Source organism: Myotis lucifugus, unplaced genomic scaffold, assembly GCF_000147115.1.
Source record: "Myotis lucifugus unplaced genomic scaffold, Myoluc2.0 scaffold_285, whole genome shotgun sequence".
NCBI classification, from domain to species: Eukaryota; Metazoa; Chordata; class Mammalia; order Chiroptera; family Vespertilionidae; genus Myotis; species Myotis lucifugus.
The window spans coordinates 467,803-491,138 of record NW_005871333.1 but is presented as its reverse complement, the minus strand read 5'-3'; the positions used below and the strand labels follow the sequence as shown (position 1 = coordinate 491,138).

At 46.9% G+C, this 23,336-nt stretch overlaps 1 protein-coding gene and 1 long non-coding RNA gene across 4 annotated transcripts in view; one reads left to right on the top strand and one right to left on the bottom strand.

Annotated features, from left to right (window-relative positions):
- The window catches only part of MAPRE3 (microtubule associated protein RP/EB family member 3), a 39,976-nt gene extending 24,910 nt beyond the window's left edge, over positions 1-15,066 (bottom strand). Inside the window, exon 1 of one of the 3 annotated variants that reach the window (XM_006099801.3) lies at positions 14,625-15,066. The gene's annotated coding sequence lies outside the window, so the exon portion shown is untranslated. Of the gene's footprint in view, positions 1-1,348; positions 1,368-14,624 lie in introns of those variants that run through there. The other 2 variants (XM_006099800.3, XM_023763445.1) reach the window with 2 other exon arrangements.
- LOC106699008 lies at positions 14,036-23,326 on the top strand. The gene is made up of 2 exons (XR_001350425.1): positions 14,036-14,156; positions 23,077-23,326. It is a non-coding gene; the product is annotated as an uncharacterized LOC106699008 (long non-coding RNA).
- Positions 23,327-23,336: the final 10 nt, after the last annotated feature.

Sequence of the window (23,336 nt, the reverse complement as noted above, 5' to 3'; positions counted from 1 at the left end):
ATGTATGGATGCAAATAGGATGTATGGATTACTAGGGTGGAGAGTGGAGACAAGTGATGCAAAACTCTCAAGAGTGGAACGACTGAGGACTTTGCAGCAGTTTCAGGACTTTCTTTCCAAACCCAAGTCCTCACCTCCGAGGAGGGACCAGAGGGGAGGCAGCTGCTGCTCAAGGATGACCTGAGGCACAGGCTCCTCAGCTGTTTCTCTCCGTCCACCTCCTGCCCAACAACCAATGCAGCCAGTTCATGGGGAAGCGTCCCTCAGAAAGCTGACAGGCTGCCTCTTTGAAAGGCTGTTGGAAGGGACTGTCAATTCCAGAAAAGCACGCTGAAAGCAATGTATAAATTGAGATATTTCAGCTAATAGTTCTGGGAGCTCTAAAACAAGTAGTATTTCCCTCATCCCTCCCAAAGAGGTCATCTGCTCCAGGCTGCAAGCGACATACTTTCCACAGGATACCAGATGCTGGCAGAAACTTCAATGATGAACTTTAAAGATAACAGGGCAAATTAGACCTTCTTAAGTAATCCCGCCAAAGCCTGTGTTATCAATGGGTTTCCAATGCCCTCAGAGGCACAAGTCCTCTTGAGCTACGATCTTTAGAACACCCGAGAACAGCTCTGGGCCACAGCAGTGCCCGGCTGGGTCTTGCTAATGGAGCCTTCCAGCCATGGGAAGTTCTTGGGGCTACAGTCAGAGGCTGGTTACATCTGGGAAGGCACAGGGTCCTCATTCTACCTGTTGGTAGGCTGGCTAGATTCAGAAGATACCTCCGAAAGTGCTGGCAGTCAGGGTGGGGTGCTGCAGGGAGCTCTGGGGTCTCCACGTGGGACCCAGCAGGCTCCTGGGTCAGGATCTAGTTGCCCACACCCAGGAGAGTGGGATGTGGGCCCTTGGAAGAGGTTACACTGGACAAGCCTTCTTCTTCTTTATGTAAGAACAGATTAAATGGTGGGTTTGGTCTGAGTCCTGTCTCTACTTATTGGAAAGTTAACTCTGTCCAAGTGAGGCCTATTGTTTTTTTATTAATCCTTATCCTAGACTATTTTTTCCATTGATTTTTAGAGAGTGGAAGGGGTGATATTGGGGGGGGCGGGGAGAGGGAGAGAGAGAGAGAATGTGACATCCTCCCACATGTGCCCGGCTTCGAACCTGTAGCCTAGGTTCACGCCCTTGACCAGAAATTGAATCTGCAACCCTTTGGTGCCCAGGTCGACACTCTAGCCAGTGAGCCAGGGCAAAGTGAGGCCAATGAATAGGGTAGGAGCCGTGGTATCCCCCCCCCCGCCATTTCCTCTGAGAGGAGCTGGTGTGGGCCTTCCCGGTTCCCAGAGCTACTCCTCACCTGGTACTCTTGTCCACTGGTGATGGATGTGACGGCTTTTTAGTCTATTATTGCAGTCACTGTCTACTCCTGGGAACCACTTCGCTAAGGATGACAACAGCAAAATACCCCTCAGCAATCCACTCATCCAGCAATTATTTGTTGAGCCTCAACTATTTCTAGGTCTTATATCAATGCGTGAGTCAATCTTGGTCTCTGACTCACCGAACTTGTTATCTAGTGAAATGGATAATCAGTAATAAAATAATCATACAAATAAGTATATAATTATAATCACATTAAGTGCTAGACTGTTTTGAAAGCAATAGCTTTCAACCTTTTAGTATAAAATACATTTTACATTACAATCCTATATATATACACACATATATACACACACACACAAACACAACACATACAGACATATATAATAAAACAAACGTTTCATTAAACAATTCTTACTCTTATTGTGAGCAATGCACTCTGATATTTTCTGGTCTATTCATGTAAAATATGCTGGTTACAACCCAATAAACTGATGTCACACGAACTAATGGCTGTGATACAAAATATGAAAAACCCTGTCACAGGGCCCCAACCTGGAGTGAGGCTGGGGTGCAGGTCATGGAACACTTCCCTGAGGGAATGACATGTGAGGTTAAGAAGAATTCTCCTCAAAAGGCCAGGAGACAATATTCCAGGCAGAGGGGACAGCGTATACAAAAACTCCTCGTTTTACAGAAAAGGAAACTGGGGATCAAGGAGAGATGTGATCTGTCCAACATAACTCCAAGCCCAAGTCTCTAAACTCCAAGTTCAAGGTTCTTTAAAGTACTGCAGCCGATCAGTACTAATTTTCCGTAGTTTTACTAATTATGGGCCAAGGGCTAATCATTCTCACCTCGCCTGACCAGGAGAAAAGAGAAAAGAACAATGGCAGGAGACTATGTTTACAAAGAGCCCATTTAATTCTTCACGCAAAACAATGCACCTTAGCTCCTACCCCACCTGGCTTGAGGCCTGTACTGCAAACTGTTTGTTCCTTCCCGGTAGGGACTGGCAGGGAGCCACACTCCAGCTTAGTCCTGGCTTTAATGAAAAGCCATTTACAAAATGCCCCAGCACGGTTCAGACTCAGCCGCAGGGCCTGGGAAGAATGCAGAGTATTGGCTCGGCTTTCCCACCTCCCCATGTTGATGCCGCACCTGATTCCCTTGTGTTTCCACCTTCCTCAGTTCCCCATCAGCCCCTGTAACTGCGTGCATGGTTAGCTGGCAAATGCTCCAGTTGTGCAGCATGAAGGTAATGTGAACCCTGCAAGTGAGATATAGGCCACAACCAAGGGTGCCAGTCAGGGTCAGGGGCACAGTGGATGATCTAGGAGGACCTGAGAAGGAGAGGGGTCAGCGAAGGCAGGAGCCTTAGGCCAAGCTTCAAAACAGGCAAGAGAGAAACAGGGCTGTTACATACAGTTGCTCAGTTCGTACACTGCACGAAGCACCCACGGAGCGGGTGAGTGAAGCTGAAATGGAACCCGTACTCCACTCACAGAACTGCATTCCTGGCCAGGGGCTTTCTCTGCCCAGAGGAGGAACCTCCACTCACAGAGGCCAGGGCACTGGCTCAGGAGGGCAGCTGGTCGGAGTTGGAAACAGCCAGACCCACAACAGCACCTTGAAAAGATGACTGTCAAGCCTCCAAAGGTCGCCTCCTCGGGTTTTAACCTCCTGGTGTGCGGTAGACAGGGCTGGTGGGTAGGTACGGCTCCCTAGTGACAAGCTGAGACCAGGCAGCCATTGGCTGACAGGCAGAGACCTCCCAGTTCTGACACCTTACCCAGCCAGACTCTGATCCTCCTCCACCTTCACTTCTCCTTCCTCAGGCTGGAGCAATCCAGACACACCCGGGGGCACAGCTCTACCCCCGGGATTTTAATTATTAGTTTAAAAATGTTACTGGTAACACATGTCCATGTAAAAAAAAAAATCCAAACATTACACAACGATAAACAATTCAAGTAAGAACAGCCTCTCCCACATTTTAAAATTAGAATCTTTCTCTGTCAATAAACTCCTTATTGCACATCCTTCATACTCCAACCCAGCTTTCTGTTCTCACTGGAGCCTGTAATGAATTACTCTGCCCCCTCATTCTACTGACAACCAGCGCCTGCCTGGGATTTGTAGCTTCCCCCCACCTCTGACCTCAGGGCCAGCGGCTCCACGGCCATGTTAAATTCTGCCTCCTCAGGAACCTTGCCCCAAACTTGCCAAGCAACACCCCTACCCTGATGCTCTGTCACTCACTGCTGCTTCTCCTGGCTGGAGGACTTCAGAGACTTAGCCCATTATCAATTCATGGGTCCAACGCAGCCCTCACCCTGCGCAACAAGACTTTTATTCATCTTGCATACGCCCAGGCTCATTCCTCACAGTGGTTCATTCAGGCCTTCAGGACCTCACCCCCACCTCAGCAAGTGGAAAGGTCTTTTCTTAGCAGGAGCTCCAGCCATCCCCCCTGCACTTCACACTGCAAGTCAGGGGTAAGCCACACCCACTCCCACCAGTCTCAGAGGAAGGGACCTCGCCCCTCCCCTGCAAAGTTACCTCTTCCCTGGCATCAAGACCATTCCTATTTGCTCCCTTTCTCTCCTGCACCTGCATTATTTTCCTCAAGTCTTTTTCCCTTTCTCCTTGTTATCAGAAATCACCCCAAGTCAATACCAAACGCTTACTCTAATTGTAGGTTAGTTGGATCACCATAGAGAACAATATATAATAAACCTATTAACAACGACAACATCGAGGCAACCCAAGTGTTCATCGATGGGTGAATGGATAAAGAAGATGTGATACATATATATGCATGTATACGTAAATATTAGTCAGCCATAAAAAGAAGAAAATCTTGACATTTGTGACCACATAGATAGACCTTGAGGGTATTATGCTAAATGAAATAAGTCAGAGAAAGACAAATACCATATGATCTCACTTATATGTGGAATCTAAAACCACCCACTAACCCAAAACCACAAAGCCCCCAAAACCAAACTCATAGATACAGAAAAAAGAATGGTGGTTGCCAGAGGCTGCAGGCGGTAGGGAGGTGGCATGGGCGAAATGGGTGAAGTGGTCAAAAGGTATAAATTATAGTTATGAAATAAGTAAGTCTTGGAGATATAATGTACATCATGGTGATCACAGTCAGCAATACTAATTAGAAAGTTAAGAGAATAAATCTTCAAAGTTCTCATCACAAGAAAAAGAAGCTGGTAACTATGTGTGGTGATGGATGTTAACTAGACTTACTGTGATCTTTTCACAGCATATACAAATATCCAATCCTGATGCTGTACACCTGAAACCAACATAATATCACATGTCTATTACATCTCAATAAACACGACAATAACACTGTGTATACCCTTTGCCTCTGTAATCCCACATGTGGGATATTTCCTGAAGAAATAACTCACAGAAGAAAAACAACAACTTGTACAGTGATGTTTAGAACAGGGATATTTACACTTGCAAAATGTTGGAAATACCCCAATTGCCCAATACTAGATTGATGGTTAACCATACTTTAGTATCAGTATGATGGGATACCACAGAAGGAATAGGATATTTGGAGTGACAAATATATGAATTACACTGATATAGAGAAATCTGAAGATGAAGCACATTTTAATACAGGAACATATATATAAACAAATATTATGCACTTATTACAATTTTATGTATGTTTGCTGACAACAAATAGAATTGTTTGTAACAATAAGAAATATGATACCACTGCTCTGGTTACTATTTTTCTTCCCTTCCCTGTTGCTGTTGTCTGGTGACCCCACACTGCCTCTATTTTCTCTTGGTTTCCCCCTTAACCCTATGCAGCCTGGTTTCCATCGCAGTGTTTTTACTGGACTGATAGTGTTAGCAATCACCATGATCTTCTAGATAAATCCTTAGGTCTAGTTAAACTAGTAGCACTGAAGCTCTCAATATCTTCTCTTCCCTGCGATTAAACCACCCAAACTTCCCCACATCCCTTCACTTTTTACCTAATTATGGACAATTCTCAAAGCTTATTACTTGGCGCTCTGGTCTTTGTGTTCTATACCCAAGACCTCTGGAGAGATCCCTTTTCAGGAAAGCCATCCCTTTTGTGCTGTTGACTCCCACATCTAACGCTCCATCCCTGCCTCACCCTCAGCTTCTGGTTCTATGTGATCGAGCTACTTGGCTGTCTCTAATTGTCACCTCTAGATCTTCATGTCTAAAACTGAACTCATCTTCAAACTGTATCTCCAACTTCCTAACTTCTGTTAATGTCACCAATGTTTTCCCAAACTCAAACCCGGCTCATACGTTCAGTGTGGTAAGGGCGGCCTTCTTCCCCCTCCCACACATTCCCGCTGTCCCTGTGTGGATGCTGTGCCTTACCGCATGGAGAGCCCTCTCTGGGGTCCTGTCTACTCAATTCAGGGCAATCTCAGGTTCTGCTACCTTTGTGATTTCCCCCAATTACTTCAGTTCACAGCGATTATTTTCTTCTCAGAATCCTTCTTGAGTTAGACTCTACAGTACCAATGACACACACCACGCACTGTTCTTTTCATTTCTTTTGCCTGAACTCCCTTAGGCATTTACCTGGCCTCTGCTGGGCAAGATTCTGCATCACCTTGTACTCTCGCTCCAGTGTGTCTCCCTCTCTGAAAGCCTTCCTGGTTCCCATAGGCTCTCGGCCACTCTTCCTTCTGGCTGCCGAAGCACCCCTTCTCATTGCTGCTGGAGTTCCCATCCTCTTGTGCTGTCGTGACTTATATCATTTTGTGTTCTACTTACTCGCCAGAACATAAGTTGAGTTTCTTAAAGGCAAAGACTATGTCTAGACAATAAAGCACCACAGATGTATTACTGACATCTGATGTCATATACGCTAATCGTTCCACGTATCCATCTTATCTTCCAAACCAGACTACCATCGCCTTGTGGACAGGGGTTGAATTTAGTTTCTCTTACATCCCTAGTGATTATTAATACAAAACAGAAAGGAATTAGAGAGTACTTATTGAGAGGATACTTAGAATAGGCCTGACAATAGTGAAGACAATATGAAAATTTACATGAATAACCTATAAACCTGGAAACTATACTTCCTAGGGAATACAAGTCTTATCAAGTCTAAAACACTGCACCTTGCTATTTTGGGGCCAGCATAACACATCTCTGTACTTAGCAGCGGTCCTGTCACGTACAGGTGTGAAGAGGATGCCAACACTCTGAGAACAGTGCCTATCTAAAATCAGAACAAATCCGAGACTAAATCAGAGTCCCTGATAAGTGGCAATAATCTTCAGGGAAGGGAGCGGGGGGCGGCGGCTGTCTGCCAAGAGTCTGGTGCTGCAGAAAAGTCTGGCTACACAGTACATATTACACCGCCGGAGATAAGCCTTCGGTGAAACACTCCTCCTATGGGAAAGGATATTTCATTTCATCCAGAGGTCCAAGGCCTGCCCCCTTCACATGGCACAACACACATTAATCCAACTAGGATCTCGCTGACTCAGAGCAGCTAAGATGTCATTTCTTACCAGTCAGGAAACACCATTTAAATTACAAGGTGACTAGGATAACAACACCCTCAAGAGCAGACGAATGTTTCCCTGACAATCACTCTCTCGGAGCGAGCGGTGGAGCGTCTCCAGCAGCCATTCCTGAAGACTTACTCACTATAACCCCAGGAGGCAGGGAAGGCCTCCGCCCCACTGGGGACAGGTGTCTGGGTAGCAGAACCATTTAGAAGAAAAGGCAAATCCTGCTTAACAAACATCAATTGCAGTTCAGGCTGAGGTGTGTGACAGGCCATATGGCCCTCAACTCTAAGTCCCAGATCCCCAGTGCTCAGAGCTGGGCAGACTCCACCACTGGTAGAAGGCAGGTATCAGTCCACTGGACGGGGCCATTGAGGAAATGTTCAATGTGTGTGTGGATGGGCAAGATGAGGTGAGAGGACAGCTGCCAGGCAGCCCCTCCCTTCACAACCAGCAGCTCCAGGGAACTGCTGTAGCAAAGAGGGAGCTGCCCAGCCTGTCCCTGCAGAGGGCTCCTGCCCATCAGGTGGTCACTAGTGGGCACTCAACCTTTTCTATCCCTGGAGGAACCAGAGCCTCTGAGCTGATGGCTGGTCAGGATATACCCAAGGGCAAAGGGAGGAGGGAGGCTGCAGCAGGCCTGGGCACAGTCTTTCAAAACAGACAGTTCAGGTGGTCTCAAATAAGGCCCCGGAGACACTGGGAATCCAGAGAATTTGAAGAAATGGGAAAGGAAATCCCACTGAAAACAGCCTTATGGTATACAGGGTTTTACTGAAACCTGATAAATTCTGATAAGTTTAAACAGCAAAAGTTAAGAGACAAAGTAAACTATCTGAAGACACTTTCTATTCATAAATTTTTTTATATATCATTTGTGTCACGATAGATGACTTTGGATGGATGGACTTGGTGTTTCTAGGCTGTTTTTAAGTCACAGACCCACACAATACTACATCAGGCACGCTCTCTCTCCAAAAGGAAATGAAGTAGCCCTCCAAAGAAACACCTTTGAGAAGTGTTTACCATTTATCATGACAATAGTGAAACAAAACAATCATAAAAAAGTTAATACCTTGTGATTTTCTTAGAGATCGCTCTATTACATGGAGTCTGCAAATCACTGGTTTAAAAAAATGTAATAAAATTTATAATTGCTTAACGCAGAAAATTGTGAAAAGCACTGAAATGCACTATGAAAAACATTCACTTATAATCCCATTACTTAATAATAATCGCTTATGGCTTGAAATATGCTCTTCTAGCATCTTTTCATACTTTTCTTTACATAAATGGTATCAGCCTTAGCTGGAAAGGAGGGAGGGAGGAAGAGGGGGGAGAGAGAGAAGTAGCGATTGGTTGTCTCCCACACCCTCCTGCACCTGCCCGGAACCAGGCCGGGGATTGAACCCACAAGTCAGGTACGTGTCCTTGACTGGGACCCTTTGGTGGTTGGGCCAATGTTCTAACCACTTACCACACCAGCCAGGGCCTTATACAAGTATTTATATACACCGCTGATTTCTAAATATTCCTGAATGACAATTTCTGGTCTAAGAACATGTGTCCTTTCAAGGCTTTTGATACATACTGTCAAATTTACTGAGCAGGTTTAAAGCTATGTTTCTTGCCCAGTTATTTTAAACGTATCACACAGTGGTATGTATCTCCTATATATAGACAATAGATGCGCCCTAGCCGGTTTGGCTCAGTGGATGGAGCATCGGCCTGGGTTCGGTCCCGGGTTCAGTTCCGGTCAAGGGCACGTACCTCGGTTGCAGGTTTCTCCCCGGCCCAGGCCCCGGTTGGGGCGTGTGCAGAAGGAACCAATCGATGTGTTTCTCTCACATTGATATTTCTCTGTCTTTCCCTCTCTCTAAAAATCAATGGAAAAATATCCTTGGTTGAGGATTTAAAAAAAGAAATTAGTTGCAGGAAAAAAATAACCTTACACAGAGTTAATATACTTTAGATAGGCCAAGTCCTTTTCTTCAGACAAATGAAATGTCCAGAGCTCAAAACACTGGCATTATGCTAAAAAGTTGACGCTACCTGGCTAGTTTAGCCAAGCTGGTAGGCACAATGCTAGTGAGAATAATATCTAGGGCTTAGGCCAGTATTGGCCAGTCAACTCTACAGAAAGGGAAACCATCACTGGCCAAAGGGTGCCTCCCAACCTTGGCCAACTGTCACACACATTTGTACTCCTGGCCGAAAGGGAAGACTGGGTGATGGAATGCGGATTACTCAGCATAACCCATCTTAATTCCTGGGTATGTGAGCACATGTCCAAATGATAGGTGTGTCATCTTTCTATAATAAACAGGACGTCTGGCTAGGAAACACAACAACATATGAGATGATTAAAAGCTCAATAATACTTTAAAAAGTTGTCATAGTTTATCACTAATTCTTAAGAGAAGCATTTAAATAAACCTATTTGAAAGGTGTGCTCTATCAGCCAGTTTGGATCTAAAACACAGCCATGGTAACAGAGTCTGTCAGCATTTCAGCTCGGGTTCCTTTGAACTTCAAGCCCTCTTGATGCGAAGTAAGAGGTTTGGATTTTTCATAAAGACTGTATGCTCAGCCGGTTTTGCTCAGTGGTTAGAGCGTCGGCCTGCAAACTGAAGGGTCCCGGGTTCGATTCCGGTCAAGGGCATGTATCTTGGTTGCAGGATCCTCCTCAGGCAAGAGCCCAGGTCAGGGCATGTGCAGGAGGCAACCAATCAATGTGTTTCTCTCACATTGATATTTCTCTCTTTCCCTCTCTCATATGGTCTGATGCCATTTCATTAATAGTTGAAAATTAAATTAGCTTATTAGAATAGTAATGATTACTTCAACTGGTCAAGAGAAGGAAGGGACTATTCTCAAGAAGGAAATGAGACTAAGAAGAGGTGCTGAGGTAGGAGGTCAATGAAGTATGCTGGGCTGCCAGGGAAGCAGCCACGCTGGAGGGTCCTGCCCCCACTTAAGAACCTGGTTCGATGCAAAGGGGCGTAGCCTGCTCAAAGGCAGCAGTCTAACCCTAAAAGCCCCATGCATTGAAGGCTTCTTTTTGTGCCAAAATGCATTTACCGAAAACCAGCCACTGCCAATTCTATTGATCTTCATTAAATTGCAAAAGCACACGATTCTTGTAACAATTCGTACATAGAAGCATATATAAAGCAAAAGTTCCCCTTCGAGTCTCTTTTTCCCTCTTCCACAACCAAATCCCACTTCCCAGAGGTAAACACTACTGTGTTTACTTTTTTCAGTCTTTGGATGGGTATTTTCTTGCCTCTTGAAATTGACAGAAATTTAAATTCATTTGTGTTTTCCTAACTGAATGGCCCTGGCTCCTTAATTACTTGGTAGTCTGCCTCGAGCCCATCTGGAACTGCTGCCATCCAAAATGACCTCCCTTTACCGAAGATGGATCGCTCCTTTCCCTGGCCCTGCAGATCTCCTGGACGCAGAAGCCCATCTGAGCAAAGTCACAGATTAAAGCGACGTCTCTGACAGTGGAGGAAGTAAGTGCAGGCCATGTGAGCTTTATTCACAAGCAAGAGTTCAGCAGCATTTCCATTTCAAATTAAGATCACTTCCCAGACCGGCCTCCCCAGCGGGAGGACCAAGCGCCCCCACAACACACACAAACACACCAAGTCTGTGCTCTCCTCCCGCCCTGCCAGCCTTTCAGATAACCAGGTCAGCTGAATACATGGAGACAAAGGGGCATTTCATATACTCGTATTTTGGCAGTCGAAATAACACTGCGAGTGCCAGGTCTTCACACGACAAACAATCTCTCTGTGCATGTCAGACACACGAGAGGGCTGCCAGGAGATGAGGGCTGCTGCTGAACTGAAGGTCCAAGATGGACTGAAGTCACAATAAATGTTTGAAAGCATTATTTTTTTATTTTACACTTTAGTAATAAAAAGTAAAGGTCGCTGTCTCTTATTAAGCAGGCACTGTGTAAACTTTCTTTCATTTGATCCTCACAACCACCATGTAAACCAGTTATTTCCAGGATTGCAGGGGAGGGACTCAGCACTCAGGGGCCCCACAAGTCGCCCGAGGCCACACAGCCAAGAGGTGGAGGACTGGGATCTGAACTCAGGTCTGTCTTCTAGAGGCCAGACTGCCTCACTTTCCCAAGGTGGGACCAGAAGTCCCTATGGCTTCCAGGACTCCAGAGGGCTACCTTCTGGAGCTGGAAGAGAATCCAGCTTCCTCCTCCTCTCCGCCCGTTCAGCCGTCTCCGCCTCAGCAGCTCACAGAGGAATTGAGAAGACTTCACCCACCTTCACGTTTGCTTTATGTTAGATGATGCAAATTTAAAAAGGACTGACCTTCCTGAGGTTGAAATGTGTAAGGAAAAATTATTATCTGTAAGGTGGCAATAATAAATATATAATTAGACAGTGCAACACTGCATTTCGCCTGGCTTTGCAACATCTCAGACAATAAAACAAGCCCTTGTCTACAGGGCTAATTACAGATGACTAAATTATTTTTATTAAAGCCCTCTGGAATACTAAACATGAGGGATGAAGCAACATGGTATTGCAGAATAGATCTAGTCTGGAAATCTGGGTTCTAATCCTGACTCAGCCACTAACAGCCACCAATGTTTATGTGCATGGCATACACAGTCTACAGCGTTTTCACATGCTCGCTACATTAGTGGGTGGCCTTGGGCAAGTCACTTAACTTTTGGTGTCTTGTGTCAAAGTCTGGACATGAGGACACTGAACTATACCATTTGAAGTCTCCTCCACTTCTAACATCCTGAGGAGGAGCGCATGCGTCTCAGGATCTGTAAACAAATCGGGGCAGAGGCATTCCGGTTTACGAAAATCATATTCTCTGTTCAGCTTCTGAGAGCTGTTATTTGGCTAAATTCAGGTATAACTCGTAAGACATCTGCTTCCAGGGGGCTCACTAAGCTTCTGGAGGGTACTATATGACGGCCTTGGGTTGTCTCCCACATAGGAACTTTCCTGTGTTCAGTAGCCAACTACCATGCCTAAGTCCAGCCAATCATCTCAGATACATGGCTTGGGGGAAGGGTTTGAGGAAATCCCTCCTCACAATGCATGCACTCTCAGGATGCTAACCAAGTGATGGCATCATCACACACCCAGGAATATTACAAATATCATTCTTGCTTAGTCCTGAGACACACAAATCCCTCCCTAAAGTCTTGTCATTTACTGGCTGTTTTCATGTTCCTGAAATTAGGATGCACCTTAGAACAACATGTACAGAGTGTCCCAAAAAATGTATACACACTTTAACAGTTGATAGCTCAGTTTTGAAAATGAAACGTATTTTAATAAACACTGCCTTTATAATTATTCAAAATGTGCGCATACATTCTGTGTATTTTGATCTGGTAGTGTTAAATTGTTTTACCTAAAAGGTGCTGGTAAGTTCTTGTTATCTCTTAGAATTAAGGAAATATAGTGCTACAAAACCACAACAGATTTACACAGATTTAGGTTTAGCTTGGTTCAAATAATGTCCCTCTCCCTGATCTTAACAATTACATTCAGTAACAACTGGATTGGCAATGTGTAAGAGACAAGTTATTAGTCCTGTTTCCCAACAGTAGCAGTTTAAAAGGCAATCCAACATTATCTCATAAAACACTGGTATGGATTTCAAAGGCAAATATAACCCATATAAAAACTCCTGTGATGCTCTGAAAATGTACTATCCCACAGCAAATTGGAAAGGGAACATTTTACTCACACCCTCCTGATCTATCTAGCCTTGGCACATTTTCTTGCTTCTTAATTCACAACCCTCCACCCCAGTAATATTGCTGATTCCCAAAATACACTCAGCCCAGGAGGAGCAGCTCTCCAGCACAGCTGTCTGCTCCTGCCCTGCCCGGGTATTTCCGTGAACTATGTGACACAGAGAGGACCACACAGAAGGAATGTGACTCTCAGGCCCCACAGTTCCCATCGCCCCACAGGCAGGTGCATCCCGCCAAACCCCCGACTGGCATTTGAAACAGAAGAAACTGCGCTGCTGCATGGGGGCTGTAGTTTTCCCGAACTCCATCTCCATGTTTAAAAGTAGGGCGACAGCCGTCTTTGCTTCTGTAAACTAATCTGATGGGCATGGGGGTGGGGAGTGGCCCTGAAGAGGCTGCCAATAGGCCATGATTGAGCAAAGTCAAAGAGCAAAATCATCTGTCACTATTTGCAATTCCAGAAAGTCCACATGAGTGGGTCCTTCAGCATGAGTTTTAGGAGTGAACCATCTACTTTTTTTTGCAGCCTGGAGTAAAAAGGCTCACAAAGCCTCAGGTATAGTTTAACTGGCTGATATTTATATATATTAAGTACACTGAAATCTAGAAGCCAGAAAAAAAAAAAAAAGAAGAATCAAAGGAACTTGGCAATGAAGTGCACACTCAGTAGTTAGGAGCCCTCGAGTTGAGGCACGTTTGTTAAGAAACAATTTCTAGCTGTGGGCAACAACTCAGACTTCAGCTGGAAAAGGCAAAACAGTTTGGAATCTTCCTCTATCCCCAGATCAGGGAATGCAAGATGGGCAGGTGGATGGGTAGCAAACACAGCCCAGGGAATGGTCCAAAATGCTAGAACCCCTATCAGGTGACAGCCCCCATAAAGACGCACAGCTGCAGGAGGCCAAGGGGTACAGGCTTCAGACCTACACCATGGAGAAACCTCAGTTCCTCTCTAATCTGCACATTATGTTAAAACTATTGCCCAACTGGTTACCACATGGAATTCACAGGCATTACAAGATCAAGTCTGTCACAACCCCTCAACATACACACAGTAAGCACTTGCTATGGATGATACCAGGCCTGTTTCCAAACCTCACAATATGCCAGGATTGTACTACAAAAAAAATAAAAATAAAAATAAAATAGGGTGGGGGGGGCTTTTAAAGAGTCCTGCGAGATGCTTATTGACAACAACACATCGGACCCGCAGGAACTTCAGCTCCCACTCGAAATCCCCCCCCCCCACTCCCGCTAGTCCCTCTGCACCCGCGAAGGCCATCCTCGGAGGCCACCGTGCACCAGCGGGTGTTCACTCCACAGAAGCTGACGGCGAAGGGGCAGAACCCAGAAGCTGACGGCGAAGGGGCAGAACCCTTCTCCGCAACATCTACTCCGAAAGCCCCACGAGCGCCCAGCAGCCACTCAGAACTGTCCGCCCCGCTTCCCACACCGGCCAGGGCAGGAGCGTGTGGGTAGGAAACCGGAGGCCCCACGGTTCGGGCAGGCAAACTGCCCCTCCTCCCCCAAGTGCCCCTCGCGCTCTCCTGGTCACTCTCTCTGGCACAGCCCTGGGGCAACCAGACAGGCCGGCGGTGTCAGGCCCGGGGGGAGTGAGGAGAAGGAACGCGCGCGGCCGGAAGGCAGTTTTCGGGGGGAGTCAGTGCGGTAGCGCCGCATCCAGTGGGCAAGGACCCCCAGGTGGGTCTGGAGGGAGGGGAGGGGGAGTGGCTCGCCGAGGCCTGACCGCTGTGGCCGCAGGGAGCCCGGGCGAGCAGCACGGAGGGAGGGAGGGAGGGAGGCGGGCGGAGGGTGGACGCGGTTGGGGTGCGGGGGTGCGGGTGGAGAGGCGAGGGGGGCGGCCCGGTTCCCCTCCCCCAGCCCGGGCCCGGGCCTCCCGCTGACTCAGCCCCACGGCGTCCGTTGCCTCGGCCGGGACTCACAGTGCGCGAGGCGGCTCCGGAGGAGGCGGCGGGGGAGGGAACGGCGGCGGGGGCGCTGCGGAGAGGCTGCGGCTCCGGCCGGCGGCTCCCGGGCGGAGGGTCCTAGCAGAGGCCGCCGAGGTCTCCGGCGTCAACGCACAGAGACTGCGGGGGGAAGAGAGCACTGCGCAGGCGCGATGCGGCCAACGCTGTCACTCCGGGCGGGGCGGGGCCGGGGCACCCGCCGTCTCCTAGGCAACCGGGTGGTGCGAGAAGGACAGCCCCTGCTTCCACCTTGTCTTAGCAACGGCGGCGGCGGCGGCGCGAGGTGGGGGGCGGCGAGAACAGTCCCTCTAGATTGCCATAGCAACAAGGAGACGACCCAGCCTCGTAAATTTACCGCGGTACCGAGGGAACGCTCTCACCTCGTCACCATAGCAACCGGAAACAGCCCCTTCCTTTTCCCTTAGCAACAGGGTAACAATTCCTCCACGCAGTGTGTCTAATCACAGAAGGAACAACCATTTACACCTGATTCCATAGCAGCCAGATGACGGTTTCTTACGTGTCTCACAGCTACTGCACAGCAAAAAGTGGAGAGTTTTTCTTCTCTTTCAACAACGCGAGAGCGAAAACGAGGTTTTTAATCTCCACTCTTGGTTTATGGCTTTCTATCACAGCCTCTTACTCCAAACCCCAAATTCGATTTTCCTCTACCTGCATTAAACATGCCTTATCATGTCCTACCAGAAAGTCTATACCTTTACTCCTAAATCGAGCTAAGAAAATCATCTGTACACAACATATTACTTGAACTTTTATTAACCCAATGCATTTGTAAACAATTCTTGCTTTTCCATCTTGCCCACTAGCTGGTTCAGCTTCTACCTCCTCATAACTAGCTCCCTCCTTGATATGTTCATTGGTGTTCCCGAATCCCCTTTTCCAAGTCTGCTCTTATGGATCTCTCCAGTTCTAGAGCCCTCCTCTTCCTGTCCATGCATACTGATAGTATTGTCCTGCAGTGCCCTGCCCAGGGCTCCACTCTGTTCACCCCCTTTCTGGTTCTTTGTGCAGATGACTTCTGGCTCTCCCATCCTCAGCCCTAACTTCCAGGGATGTCTTGAGGTTACCTCTGTACCCACATTCTATAGTATTGTCCTTGGTTTACATGTCTGTCTCCCCAATCAGACTCTGTGCTCCTTGTGGGCAGGAATTCTGCCTTATCAGCCCCTTCAGCATCTAGGCACAGAATGGAACGTATTGTGGAGTTCCCCAATAAGTGTTTATGTAATTGAATCAAGTGAGGACAAAGATTTTCTTCAAAGATTCTTCAAAGATTTTCTTTGGCCCCAAAGAAGTGGGTGAAGGGGATTAAAAGGTAAAAAAGAAAAAAAAATTTCCCATTCTTCCTCACTTTCTCTGACCTAACTACCCCAGAGTCTCAATAAACATTTTCTTTATGATCTTTACCTGTATTTAATCTTTTAAATACTACTACTACTATTACAACTCACTCCCTTAGCCCTCCATCTTAATGCCAAAACTCTAGTCATCTAATTTGAGACTCAAATTAATTTCCTGAATCCTCCCCTCTACCTAGTCTCCCAACTGTTTCTACTAAGTAAATTTCCTCATTGGGTACTGACCTCCTCCATGAATCCTGCCTCACCATTCGCACCTCACCATTCTATCATCTCTAACCCAGCCCTCTTGACATCACGTCTGCCAGATACTATTGGTTGAGAAAAATTGCAAAAGTCTACCCAATATCAAGGGGAGGGAACATAGACGCTACCTTTCAATGGGAGGAATGTCCAAGTCACATAATAAGAGCATGTGGCCGGGAGATATTGTTGACATTCTCTTTGGAAAATATGATCTGCCACACGCTACCCTCTGACGACACTAATTCACACCCCACTCAATGCAACATACACTCACCCCTCCCCTCAAGGCCCCCAAGTCATCCCATCATAGCACCACCTTGAAGTCCAGGATCTCACATCTAACTCAGGTCCCAGGGTGGATAGGGCTCCTCAGGTCCAGTTCCTTGGATATAACTCCTTGAGTACCAGTCCTCCTGATGTGAAAACCTGTGGAGTAGAGAGACACAGCATTCACCCCACACGCACCTAGCATACACTAGTGGCACAGACAGAGGACAACTGCTCCAGACGCCGTCATTTCAGAAAGGAGACAAACAGAAGGCACACACAGCCGTTACTGTTTTGCAGCGATTCTAAAATCCAGCCAGGCACACATTGCTGCCAGGTCCTAGTTCAGAGCTTGGACTCGCGGCCGTTCATTTATTTCAGTGTTGACATGGATTTTCTCCCCCAGTTGGTTATAATCCTTCTCTATGATGATTTGTTTTGAGGCTCAATTTGTCACAGATTTGGCCGGTGAAGAAACGTCAAACTCCCGTGTCCTTTGGATTTGTCTCCATCATTCTCGGAACATTTCCTTGCTTCCTAGCACAAGATGTTGCAGGCTCATCTTGGCCCTTCCTTGCCCCAGCCCTGGAATTGGCCATTCACCAGGGAGCCATGGGTCCTCCTGATTTAAAAAAAAAAATTTTTTTTATTGATTTTTTTTTTACAGAGAGGAAGGGAGAGGGATAGAGAGTTAGAAACATCAATGAGAGAGAGACATTGATCAGCTGCCTCCTGCACACCCCCCACTGGGGTTGTGCCCGCAACCAAGGTACATGCCCTTGACCGGAATCGAACCTGGGACCCTTGAGTCCGCAGGCCGACGCTCTAGCCACTGAGCCAAACCAGTTAGGGTGCTCCTGACTTTTTGACATTCTTTCTTTCGTTCTCCCTTGCTCCCTAAACCTGCCCTTAAACAATGAAGATGTCCAGGGTTCCCATCTCATGTTATTCTCTACTCCCTCGTTACCTCTCGCCATCATATGTCAGCCACAAAGAGCAAACACTTGCAGTTGGCCAAGCAAGCAGTTCTGTTTCGCCGCTGAGCCTGCGTGATGGGGTTCACCCTGCTTGGAGTCTCTCCTTTCCCTTCATCGAGCAAACTCCTACTCCTGCAAGACCAGCTTTAGTGTCATCTCCTCTGTGACATCGTCTCGGACCTCCCTCATAGAGTTGACACCTTCTCTTTGGTACCAGGTATCTTCCTTTCCTTACCACGGTCTCCCATCGTCTTGTGTCACCATGTTGTTCACATCTCTCTCCACTAGAGGTCCTCACACTCAAAGAGTCTATCTTATTTACCTTTGTATTCTCAGCACCTCACGTGGGACTAAGAACAGCCAGGCAAGTTAAACACAATCTGCCCTTTCTGCACTTTCCCCAGGGTCACTGGTGAAGCCAGGTGGTGGAGGGAGCATAAGAAAGTGGGTGAACTCTGGCTGGTGGGGGTTTGATTTTAGATTGGAACAGGCAGGGCGGTCCTGCCTGGGTGTGAGGTGGAGGCAGGGAGGAGCAGTGATGCCGGTAATTGCTACCAACAGTGTTCATTATTCATTTGAAAGCAGCTGAAAGTGGAACAGGGCACTCAAATAGGACTGATTCCTACATAGAGGAAACCCTTGACATGGTTTTAAAGTTTTCAAGGACTCGTGTAGGCAATACGTAATTTTGCCGAGGAATGAATTTTAATCACACAACTTGTAGCAGATGAGTCCTTATCTAGAGCGTGAACCCAACCCTCCGCCCTGCGGCAGCCACCCTAGCACTGGGTCCAGTACTTCCTGGCTATGTGACCTTGGGCCTTGGTTTTTCTCATGTGCTGTGATGGTTAAATGAGATAATATATGAAAAATGCCTAGCAGTGCACGATACACAGCAAATACCCAATAAATATCAGTAATAACAGAAACTCTCATTCGGGTCAAGAGGACCCTTCTTAGTTATACCCTGTTACATTATATAGGAGCAAATATGCAACTTTAGAATTGCAAAGGTCTTAAGACAAATCTCCTGTGAAAATTTATAACCTACTGTGTCCAGAATGAACAGCAACTCTAGACCAGTGGCTTAGATGGCAAGACATTACCCTACTTGTTGTGGGAAACACACACCACGACAATGAGGTGGGTGGGAAAGGCTTGGATTAACTTGGATGGTTAGAGGCGGCCTCAGGTCCCAGGACTCTTCCAGCTTTTGCATCCCTATCAGTTTTCCTGTTGCTCAGGGGGCACCCATCGTGCCTCTCTTCCTAGTGGCCACCAACGCAAGCATCAAGGCCAATTCATGCAAAGGCAGCATCAGACAGAGGTTAGGAGCATGGGTGAGGGACTTGAGTTGAAATCCTACATTTGTCACCCACTAGCTGTGGCATGCTATTGAACTCTGTTTCTTAATAATAGTAAAAACTTCAGAGGTTAATGTAAGGATGAAATGGGGTCGTGTTTATCAGGTGCTTAGGGTAACACTCTCATGCTGTGGGCATTCAATGAACAGTATCAGTTAGTACATTTTATTTTAAAAGTGAGGTGTTATATTCTGTGCACAGACCTTCCCGTGACACTTTTAGTTGCCTGTCTCTCACAGTATTCCTCATTTATAAAGGGGAAACTAGCATTTATTCGGCTCCTACTGACAGCCAGGCTTGAAATGCATATAATTTCCTATAACCTCCCTGGTCATCTCCTGAGGTTGGTATCATTTCCATTAAAAAAATGTTTTTATTGACTTCAGAGAGGAAGGGAGAGGGAGAGAGAGAGAGAAACATCAATGATGAGAAGACTAATTGATTAGCTGCCTCCTGCATGCCCCTATTGGGGATCGAGCCCGGAACCTGGGCACCTGCCCTGACCAGGAATTGAACTGGGACCTCCTGGTTCATAGGTCGATACTCAACCGCTAAGCCACACCAGCAGGGCTCATGTCCATTTTCACAATAAAAAGCAGATACCCCGAGAGGTTAACTCACTTGTATAAGATCACACAGCAAGTGAACATCAGAAGCAGGGTTTGAACCTAAAGCCAACACAAAACTCTAAACTTCTCCCATCACCCCAGGCTTCCTATACTTTCTGTACAATAATTACTTGTCAGTGTTTCTTTTCCCCAAATCTGTACATGCAGGAGCTGCACTTGATTCATTTCTGTGCCATCTAACACAGGCCTGGCAGATATCCCAGCAGCATACATTAAATGGAAGGTGGAAAACTCATACAAGTAAACTAAACTAGAGTTTCCAGATCAATATAAGATGCTGAGTTAAATTTCAGATAATCAGCGAATAATTTTTAGTATAAGTACGACATAGACACTATTTAAGACATAGTGACACTAAAAATACTAAAAAAATCATTTGTTATCTGAAGTTCAAGTTTAATAGAGCACCCTGTAGTTTTATTTGCTAAATTTGACAACCTTAACCTCCTAACCCCTGAGATTGGCCTCTCCTAAGGGACAACTTCCGCAGGGGTTCTCCTGGAAGGAAAAAGGCTGCTACAGCCCCTCAGTCACGCTCCAGGCTGACCTGACCCTGAGCTGCTCTGGGGGCTGGGGTTGAAGCCATGGTAACCTAGACAGATCTGTCTTTCTTGGGCCTTACCTGTTCACCTAATTTAATCAGCTTCGCATCTTTAAACCAAGAAAGTAGCCACTGATGGGCCTACAGCGCCACCTGGAGGCTCTTATGGGTAGTACTCTGGTCAGGGGCCATCTCAGGGACCCAGGATTCTGGGGAGCAACGAAAAGCCAAACAAGGAAGGGACAGTAGAAGAGGAGGCAGGGGACGACACAGTTTACAGCTGCGGTTCTGGCCACCCGGGACCTGAAGGCACTCGCTCTCCAAAGGCCGTCATTGCTCAGGGCTTCCCTTTCCCAAGATCCTCTGCGTCTCCAGCTGTTCCTTGCAGGTCCCAGGCCTTGCAGGTGGCTGCCCCATTTTACATTCCCACCGGCAGTGCCTGGGGGTTCGATTCTCCGCGTCCTTGCTAACACTCGTCCTTATCTGTCTTTTCCATTGTAACTATCCTGTGGGTGCGAAGTGAAATCTCATTGTGGTTCTGATTTGTAGCTTCCTACAGACGAATGCTGTTGAGCTTCTTTCATGGACTCATTGGCTATTTGTATATCTTCGTTGGAGAAAAGTCTATTCAGATCTTTTGCCCATTTTTAATGGAGTTATTTATCTTTTTATTATTGAGTCATAAGAGTGGTTTATATATTCCAGATACAAATCCCTTATTAGACCTATAATTTGCAAAATTTTCCCCCCATTTTGTGGGTTGTCACTTCACTTTCTCGATAGTGTCCTTTGAAGCACAAAATGTTTTAAATTTTGATGAAGTCAAATTGATCTACTTTGTTGTTGTTGCACATGCTTTTTCTGTTATATCTATGAATTCATTGCCAAATCCAAGGTCATGAAGATTTACCGCTATGTTTTTTTCCTAAGAGTTTTATAGTGTTAGCTCTCACAGGTAAGTCTTTGCTCCATTTTGAGTTAATTTTTATATATGGCATGAGGTAAAGTTCCAATTTCATTCTTTTGCATGGAGATATCTAGTTGTCCAAACAGCATTTGTTGAAAACATTCTTTTTACCCATTAAATCATCTTGGCATCTTGGTAAAAATTAAGTTGACCATAGACACTTCATTTTTTTAAAAATGGATTTTCAATTCTATTCAATTGATCTGAATGTCAACCCTTAAGCCAGTCCTACATAGCACTGTCTTGATTACTGTTGCTTCGTAGCAGCTTTTAAAATCAGCAGATGTGCCCCCTCAGCTTTATCTGCCTCTCTCTAATCTCGGGGGCAGTGTTAACCCTGTGTCCTCCCTCCTCTCTTATGGGTCCAAGATCATTGTTGATTTTTCAGTCTGTTCAGTTTTTTGCTTGTTGTTAGGCTAGACTTCGAGACTTCCAAACTCCTTACATGCAGAATGGGAAATATATATATATTGATTTCAGAGAGGAAGGGAGAGGGAGAGAGATAGAAACATCAATGATGAGAGAGAATCATTGATCGGCTGCCTCCTGCACGCCCCACACTGGGATTGAGCCCACAACCCAGGCATGTGCCTGACCAGGAATGGAACCGTGACCTCCTGGTTCATAGGTCAACGCTCAACCACTGAGCCATTGAGGCTGGGCTGCTTTTATTGATCTTTGTGATTTTTTAATCCCTTGCCTCATGTTAAAAGGCCTTTCCTCCTTTATAGTATCCCAAGTAGATACTATAAAAGGATACAGTAGTTGTTCTGCATTGTCCAATGTTCAGATTTTCCCAAATGCAGATTATTATAATTGGCCAAGCCTTATTTCACTGTCTGTGGTCTTTTATTTCTCCATGACTACATGGATACAAGTGTCTTCCTGGGTACCTTTATTTTTCTCTTTAAACCACCTGAAACCTGCCAAATGTGTGGTCATGTCATTTTTCATCCAAGCACAATGGATTTTTGGCAGTTAATAAAATTCTTGTGTGCCCCCACATTATGGGAAAAGAGGGTAACACAGACACGTTGGCCCGGTACCATCCCAGGGACTCAGCATCCTGCAAACCATGTCGTGGTGTCTCCACCTGGCTCAGACACCGCACGGGAGCTGTGCTCACAGCTCCTTCCCTTATAACCAAGTGCTGTGCCCTGGCTGCGGGGCGCCAGGCATTGCTTTTGGTCCCAGGCTGACTTACTTGCAGGAGGGTTGCTGATTTGGTGAGCGCCGGGGAAGTTCCCCGGCCGCCAACCATTTCCCCACAGGACCTACAATTCCCTCATTAGGGTTTTGTCTTTGGGGGCTCAGAAATAGGTACACGTGACTCCCTAGTACTGGAGGCGACAATTTCACGCACTCTGTAGTGGGACACTGAGCGGATCATTCCTCCGCTGAGACCCGGAGAGAAGGCAGAGGAGTCTTGATGCAGGCGATGGGGTTTGCGGGGACAGTGGGCCAATCCAAGGGTGAGGTTCTGAAGGTCCTCATACTGGCCTCAGGGCAACCTTTTGCCGTGTGATTGGGCCATAGTCCCATCAGCTAAGGGTTCCACTGCGTGAAGAGGGTTTCCAAAATGGTAGCCAAGAGAACAGGTGACGAAGGGGAGGTAGGAAAGCCCGTCCCCCTCTTTTATATCTAACTAGAGGCCTGGTGCACAAAATCTGTGCACTCGGGGGAGGGTGTCCCCAGCCTGGCCTGTGCCCTCTCACAGTGTGGGAACCTCGCAAATCGATTGCCCCAAAGAGGTAGGCCCCACCCACCCATCCAGGGCTCCTCAATGGATTGCCCCAAAGAGGTAGGCCGGAGCCGGGGCACATGGAGCAGCTGCCCGGCCCTGCCTCTGCGCTGTGCACGTGCACGCAGCATCAAGTCCCCACCCACCCGTGTGCACCCGCAGCCTCTTGGTGATGGATTGTGGGATTGTGATGACGTGACGACCACCTAGGCTATTATTAGTATAGATGCTTCCCCCTGATTGTCCTAGTTTCAGAGAACTCAGCAACCTTGTCCTGGGAAATCTGGTGCCATGGACCTTGGTCTTGTTCCCACCAGGAGTCAGAACGGACAGCTGCGGGGTCACTGCGGCTCCCATCTCAACTTTTCTGCATCTGCAGACTCTGCTCAGGCCCCCCAGGAAGCTGCCACCTGCCAGCACGAGTGCAAAGCCAACGCCTCCTCAGCCCCGGGAGCTTTGCCTCGGCCACTGCAGGAGCGGTCCCCTGCCAAGGCCCTTCTCCTCTGAAGAAACACAACCGAGACCACGTGAGAAGTAGCTACAGTTTAATACAAACCTGCACCAGAACACAATGTGT